Source organism: Adiantum capillus-veneris, chromosome 20 (genome assembly GCF_014529385.1).
Source record: "Adiantum capillus-veneris isolate H3 chromosome 20, ASM1452938v2, whole genome shotgun sequence".
In the NCBI taxonomy this organism is placed as follows: Eukaryota; Viridiplantae; Streptophyta; class Polypodiopsida; order Polypodiales; family Pteridaceae; genus Adiantum; species Adiantum capillus-veneris.
In genome coordinates this window covers 133,153,575-133,161,878 of record NC_140950.1, presented here as the reverse complement: position 1 = coordinate 133,161,878, position 8,304 = coordinate 133,153,575, and positions in this window count along the sequence as shown.

Sequence of the window (8,304 nt, the reverse complement as noted above, 5' to 3'; positions counted from 1 at the left end):
ATCGAGACTGAAATCTCTCATCCATTGATTCTTCTTTCCTTGTTCCCTGATGGGATTGTTGTGACATATGATGCTTGGGAGGCTTCTGTAGGGGTGTAGCCTACTTCAAGAATATCCTTGTAGATCTATTGTCTTCCCTCTTTCATCAATGGCACACGTTCAAATGCCTTTTTATGTTGGGATGTAGCATTAGGAAGAGGATGGGGTGTAGGAGGGTCTCTTTATTTGCCATGAGCTTATGGAGGTGATTAACATTTTGATGAATAGCTTTATGCCATGGGTGCAAGAATGGTGGGTATGTAAGAGATGTGTAAGAGTGGTCAAAGGATGCACTTTTCTCCTCAAAAAGGAGGTGGATAATTTCATCATTTTTTACCTTCTATAACTCCCACATATGATCTCCAATTTGAGCGGAGATCATAGATCTGCAATCTACACATCAAGCTATAGATATGCTACATGATATGGTTTTACCCGCTAGATTTTAAATTTTATTTTGGGGGGAAAATTTGAATTCAAATAAACTAGCCATTTTGCCTCTTTGAAGTCAAAAGTTTACCTTTGATTCCTTTCTTAATACTAAAGGTTTGACTTCCTTAAACTGCCAAATAAAGAGGCCCTCCTAGACCCCATTCTCTTCCTAATGAGGGGTGGGGGATTTGTGTACTTTCCATGCTATGGTAGGGGGAGACAATGGTGGCACTTCTGTCTCTTCTTATTTTTTAGTCTCCTCCATCTTCTCCTCTTCCTCTTTCTCATCCTCTCACACTTTTGGCAATTCTTTTAGTTTTCTCTTAATGTTTTGTATTTCTTCAGCAGTGAAGGGTTCTAGACTTTGTTGTTCAATTACCTTTTATTATTCTTTGTAAGCCCATATATAGTGATCAAATTGGTCGTCAAGTGGTATTGAAGAGCTACCCCTGATCTTGGTTGGATCTGGCACCCAGTATTCTCCAAATTCGTCTTTTAGCACTCGCTCAGCCTTCAATTTCTCAATCAGTCTTTTGATGCAAAACCGCTTTTTGATTGTTGGTCTCCTTTGAGTTTTCTTCCTTTGTCATCTTTGCTTTACCTTTCTTCTTTGGCGGCTCTTGTTCAGTGTCCTTTGGAACCGTCTCGAGCTTTCGCCTTACTCAAGTTGTAATTGTAGGGGCTGCAACTGTAGGGAGCTCCTCTTCTACATCTTCTTTCAAACTTAACCATTCATTTTGAGATGGTGGTTTTGGCCACCTTTCGCATGCACCAATGTCTTTGTATGCAATCTTTGTTAGAATTTCTCCACCTCCAATGTATTTTGGATTGTCGATTGCCATTCCGACCATTTGCTCATGTAGATACTGAGCATAGTTCAATGCCTTGGGTACACTACTCTTCAATGCCCAGTGATGGTGGTAACTACTGCATGTGGCAATGTGGTGTACTTTTGAGGCCGCTTATTGTACACATGAAAGTATTGATTGTGGAGCTTGCAGATCTTGGTTGCTCTTGGGTTAGCTAAGTCCTCAAAAGTCTGATTAATCCTCTTTTGAGGATAAACCTTGACTTTCTATCTTCTTTCTTTGACTAAGTTGACTTCAATTTTTAGCCCCAGAGCATTGGTGATGATTTGAGGGGTAATGACCACCTCTATCTTCTGTCCATAAAGAGCTATAATCACAGCTTTGCCACCTTTCTCAATAAAACTTGCTATTACATATACTCTTTGAGTATCCACTCCTACTGGAGGAGCCGTGAAGAATCTGTATAGATCAGCTCTTTCCAGGTGGTTGAGGATGTCCTCCTTGCTGCCAATTCATTAAGTTCTCTGGGGATCATGGTGGGCACATCAACAGTATTGCCTTGGGGATCTTTGAAAGTGCCCTGATATATTCTGGTCCCTTTTGCTTTTATTGTGGCATCATCAACTCAAGACTTGGTGGGATTTAGGGTTTTTGGTGGGATGGTGAATGGATCTACTGCAACTATGATGTCCTTAAGGGTAGGTCTCTTCTTATTTGCTGGAGATTTTCTTCTATCCATTGATTCTGAGTGCACTTCAAGTTCAAAGTTAGCATCTTTCACAAAATCTAACATTTACTTAGCTTCTTCTAGCTAGCCAAATGATTCCAAAGTTGATCCACAAGCTGATCAGGACATACACTTGCTTTCCACAAGAATTGAATTGCAAATTGGTGCTCATTTCATGCTACGAGACATCATACATGTATGATGTTTATGTGCTCAGATTGAGGTAAAACTTGTCTTATGAATAGCCCATAGCTTGTACATCACATATATATGCCTGGTTTGGGATTTGAATCAGGGTTGAGCTACATTTTTATTTGGATGACAGGAGATGCAAATGGTTTGGCACTTAGTAAAAGGATTCATTGGCACATAGTCAAAACACGGAATTTGGTCAAAACCTCTGTTTTAGTGACCAATTTGGCACTGGAGACATCATACATGTACTATGATGTCTCTTATCAACAAATGACTCCAAATTCATTGAGTATGATGTCTATAGCATATGCAAAGTGTTTGTGACCTTTGAATTGAAACTGAGATTGAATGTGGGTGTTAGAGGCCAAGAAAGGATTTTGTGCGTCTTTTTTTGTACTTGGGCAAAAATAGGTCAAATGAGGTTCAAATGGGATGAAAATTGGTGGGAAGGCTTATGAGGATGTGATCAAGGTGTTTTTTTACTTGAAACTCACAGTAGTAAGTTAATTTATGAAGACACTACAAGAGATCGCTTAAATTTTGACGTCAAATTATCGGCGTCAATGGCAAGCGTTGGTATATGTGTAGGTAAATCTGGAGGGAAGATCAAGTTTTTTAAAAAACTAATTTTTAAATTTCCAGCACTCATACCAGCGCATACATTGATGACCATACCGGCGTGCATACCAGCACTTGTACCGGTGGACCCTGCAAAAACAGAACTACGGGTCTTTCCTGCGCATTTCCCTCCTATCTTCTCTTCCTCTCTTGCCCTCCTCCTCCTCACTTCGCTACAGATCTGCTACCTCATGACTTGCCGAAGGTGATATTTTTAATTGTAGGCTACTCCCCATCAACAACGTGAGCTTCTTTTCAAGTTTCCTTGTAGATTTGTGCACTTTAGTGTATGTGCGTGTAATATTGTGTGTGTGTGTGTGTGTGTGTGTGTGTGCGCACGCATTTTTGCAGGTTTGAGAACATTTTTCCAACTCTTTCTTGCTCAAATAGGCGGCATGTGAGTGCTCTAGAATTCTTTTGTTGCATACACACACACATTCACATAAACATGCACGCAAGTAAATAAAAATGCACACTAAACAATATAAACACACTATATACGATGCACACATATACTTTTTAATTAAAATAAAAATAAAAATATTATTTTATAAGTAATATTAATTAAAAATCATCATTAGCTTAGAAAGATAACTACATTTTATCATTAAAAGACATATTTATTTTGATTTATGTTATTTTGTAATTGATTTTTTTCTTTTTGTGTACATAAAGAAATGTAAAAAATATATTGTTATTTTTGTAATTGTGACTTATCGTAGGCTATTTCCTTAATTGATTTAGTCCTTTAACACTAACCATTTAAGTAATAAGTGGTTTCATCGCTTAGGATTGATCCGCAATTAGATCGATGAAGGTTAGCTGATTAATAAGAGCGTGTAGCTGCTTACATATTGAATCATTTAGCCAAGCCCGCTTAGTCTTACATGTGGCTCAGCTAGTTTTGTTATTTAGTCAATTGGCAACTTAGGGCTAGTCGTGTAGGTTTAATCGGTATTCAAACATTTTATTAGGGTTTGTCGCTTATAGGTAACCGCTTAGGTATTTAGTTGCTTATCACTCAGGAAGGACTACTCCGTATTTAGGCCGTTGAAGGCTACACGTTTAGGGCTAGTCGCTTAGTGTTAGCCACTCAATGTTGGCTGCTCAATGTTAGCCGCAAAAGAGCTTCGACAAACGAAGTAAACTAACGCAATTGGACTTCAATAGCACACACAAACTACAGAAACTTAAAAAGGTTTCAAAAATAGACTTATGTCAAACCCTAATATATAGGCATTGACCAATAAAGATGAGATTATTACCCGGTGGTCTTGATCTCCGTGCACCTCTAGACTGACGTGTGCGGAGATCGGGCATGGCTAGAGAATGTGAGGTTGTTAGAGCTAGCAGCAAATGATAGAAAACCCGCAAACGGACTACAAAAATGCAACAGTCTTAAGAAGTGACTTATGTGCTTCAAAAATGCAAATGGACTTCAACAAACAAAGTAAAATAACGCAATAAGACTTCAATAGCGCACACAAACTTCAAAATCCCTAATATATAGTCATTGTCTAATAAAGACAAGATTATTACCCTGTGGTCCTGATCTCCATGCACTTATAGACCGGGGTGTGCGGATGTTAGAGAATGTGAGGTTGTTAGAGCTAACGGCAAACAATAGAAAAACCGCAAACAGACTTCAAAAACTTTAAAGTCTTCAGAAACGACGCAATCAAAGTTCAATAGCGTACACAGACTTCAAAATCCCTAATATATAGTCATTGACCAATAAAGCGAGATTATAACCGTGTTGTCTTGATCTTTGTGCACCTCTTGACCAAGGTGTGCAGGGACCGGGCATGGCTAGAGAATGTGAGGTTGTCAGAGCTAGCGACAAATAGTGACATAAAACATAGGCAAATTGCAAGAGTAGAGAGTGATAGATTTTCTTGTGCTATAGATATCTTTGTTTCGCAAGTTCACTTCTTGAGGTTGACATACTCAAAGAGTCTCCGTGCCCCATCCGAGTCACTTCGCTAAGTATTAACTTTATGTTAGTGGCAGAAAACTATGCTACAAATGTTCAATTGTGGCAACCCACTAACATTGGCACCGTTGCCAAGGAAAGTGACCCTTAGGTGGTGAGTGACCTAGTCGTAATTGTAATCTTCTTGTCTTTAGATTTTGACATATGTTCCATTCACACTTTAACAATCAAGTAGCTAGACACAGGGTTTAGTGCTTAGTAAAGGTTAGAAGTTGGGGACTTTCTAGATCTACTCTTGAGAGGCATATGGAGATGTGAGTGAGATACAAACGGCATTTCATTTTGCATTTTTCTTGATGCTTTGAAAGTATAGTTCCATCATCCATTTCACCTTCCAATTTGCATTGTTTGTTTGTTTTTTTTTCCTTATTCATTTCAAAACCATATAGCAAAAAGGTTATGGGGAAGAACTAGAGAAAACCATATTTTGGTAAGTGAGACCATAAATTTGAAAAAGGGAAATTTGAATGTTCAAGCCTGAAAGTTGATAAAAACCCAAAAATTTATGGAATAAGTGGATAACCAAACCCAAGAGAAGAAATCTAGAAATTTCATCCAGTTTGGTGGAGAAACATGGATCACAATCCATGCCCCCTTGTGAATGTTTTTGATTGAAACTAATACCATTGGGTCAAGGTGGTTCCTAAGCATTGAAGATACACTTGGAGTGAAATTGACAATGAAAATACACTCAAAATCAAAAGATTGGATAGGAAGCACAAAAACCTTGGAATTTGAACAAAATTAGGGCGATTTTTACTTTTAGAGATTCAAAATTCAAAAAGGGGTGAGAATTGACCTCTACAAGGTATAAGCATTCTGGTCACTAAGTTTCATGCTCAAATACTATCAAACATGGATCACAATCCATGTACCTTTTGACCATTTGAAGCTAAAATATAAGAAGAAGGTAGCTGGAAACATTTGGAACAACTTTTACAAAGGGAACCATAGTAAACATAACAAATAAGTTGAACAAATCATCAAAAACCAGTAGCTAGTCAAAAACCACATGGCAGACACAAGATTTTTTTTTTTATCAGACCTAGGGTTTGACTTTTGGGTGACCTAAATTGATCCAAATCACATAAAAACCATATAGCAGGGATCAGTGAACTAAGGGGAAGCTATGTACCAAAAATTTTAGTGAAATCTAACACAAAGGTACATGGATTGTGATCCATTTTCGTTTGTCACAAATTGAGCTCAAGCTCATACCATATTAAAAATAAATCATACTAAAAGGAGCTTTGATCAATTCTACTTTGTCCAACTATTGCTCTCGTTTGATAATATCCAGCTTGCAGTCTTCATTGGTGAATGTTGGGAGTTCTGCAAGGTGAGAAAAACCGCAAACAAACTTCAAAAATGCAAAAGTCTTTTGAAATGACTTGTGTACTTCAAAAATGCAAACAGACTTTGACAAACGAAGTAAAATAATGCAAATGAACTTCAATAGTGCACATAGACTTCAAAAACCCTAATATATAGTCATTGACCAATAAAGACGAGGTTATTACCTTGTGGTCCTGATCTGCGTGCACCTCTAGACCAAGGTGTGCGGGGATCGAGGATGGCTAGAGAATGTGAGGTTGTTAGAGCTAGCGGCGAATAGTAAAAAAACCGCAAATGGACTTCATAAATGCAAATGTCTTCAGAAATGACTTGTGTACTTCAAAAATACAAAAAAAGTTCAACAAACAAAGTAAAATAACGTAATCAAACTTCAATAGCGTGCACACAAACTTCAAAAACCCTAATATATAGTCATTGACCAATAAAGACGAGATTATTACCATGTGGTCCTGATCTCCATGCACCTCTAGACAAAGGTGTGCAGGGATGGCATGGCTAGAGAATGTGAGGTAGTCATATATTGTCACGTAGTTAGTGGTGTGTACTTATAACAAGAGTAATTTAATTAGTTGCTGCATCATTGGTAGATAAACTATGTATGATAGGATGGCGTGTCCTTGTGCGCATTGCAAGCATCAGATCTTTCAAAAACAAAAAAATTATGACCAACACATATGTAATAATGGTCTTTTTGCCATTAAGCAACTACAAGACCTGCATTATCAGTCTCATGGTTCGTAGGCAGTAGATCAACCTCTACAGGTAGATAATGCTCCAACTTCATCCCAAGGAAGACGATTTTCAAATGAACAGCCATCGACTGAGTCCACCCAACCAATACCTGATTCCACATGTCAAGAAGTAGAGATTTAGCAGATGCTAGATGCGTTCTTTGACATGGATCCCATCATTGAAAACATAGAAGACAATAACATTGAAGGCAATACTGTGAACCCCAACCTCAGCCATCCCATCCATACCATAGCATGATATCAATGATAAAGAGGGTGAGATGATGCAAACTCTTGCACGTATGCCACTTTACAATGGTGCAAAAATCTTAGTTCTCTGTACCACTTTGGCAATGCTTAATTTGTAGTCTGTCTACAGGTGGTCTGACGCCTCCGTTTCACAGAGCTTTTTAGGTAAATACATTGTATCCTAAGCATTCTGAAGTGCAAATTACAGTTCAATAATATGATCGTTGTGTTCACTTGTTGATATACGACAGTTTTCTCAACGAGCAAATCCTTCTGAAAGGCAATCACATGCTCCCTACACGTCTAGCCGCTAAAAATATTCTTACGAACTTGGGCTTGGATTATCACAAAATACATGCATGCCCTAATGATTGTCTACTTTTTTGCAATGAGTATGAAAATTTGGAATAGTGTCCCCATTGTGGATCAAATAGGTATAGAGAGGATACAGAAGAAAAATTTATCCCTACAAAGGTCCTTCAACACTTTCCTATCATTCCAAGAATAAAGAGCATGTTAAGGTGCAAGTCTATAGCCGCTTTGATGACATGGCACTCAAATACTAGATCAACAGATGATGTGATGCGGGTACCTGCTGACTCTCATGCATGGAAGCATATAGAGAAAAGTTGGCATACATTTAAGGATAAGCCTCAATGTATCTGCTTTGGTCTGAAAATGGACGGAGTCCATTTGGATTACGGAGTTTGTCATGGAGCACGTGGCCTATTTGATTGGTTAATTATAATCTTCCACCATGGCTAACTATCAAGAAGGGATATATTTTGTTGTCACTGATCATCCCAAGAAAGTACAAAGCAAAGAACATGGATGTCTATCTGGAACCACTTATAGAAGAGCTCCAAATCTTGTGGACGGGAATCAATGTGGTTGATATGTCCAAACCAATCGGACGATGAAATGTACATGTGCAAGACATTCTCATGTGGACCATGCACAATTGGCCACACTTCGATGAGTGTTTAGGTAAGTTCCTTTGGAACCCTCACATATATGTTATTCTTGGCTATGCCAACTCTTTTATATTTTAATTTTATGATTTTTCAAGCTTGAGTTACTCAGGCAATCATGCATGTCCAAAATGTGGTCCTCGACTTGGCTTCTGCCACTCTGATCATTTGAGTAAGACACTTT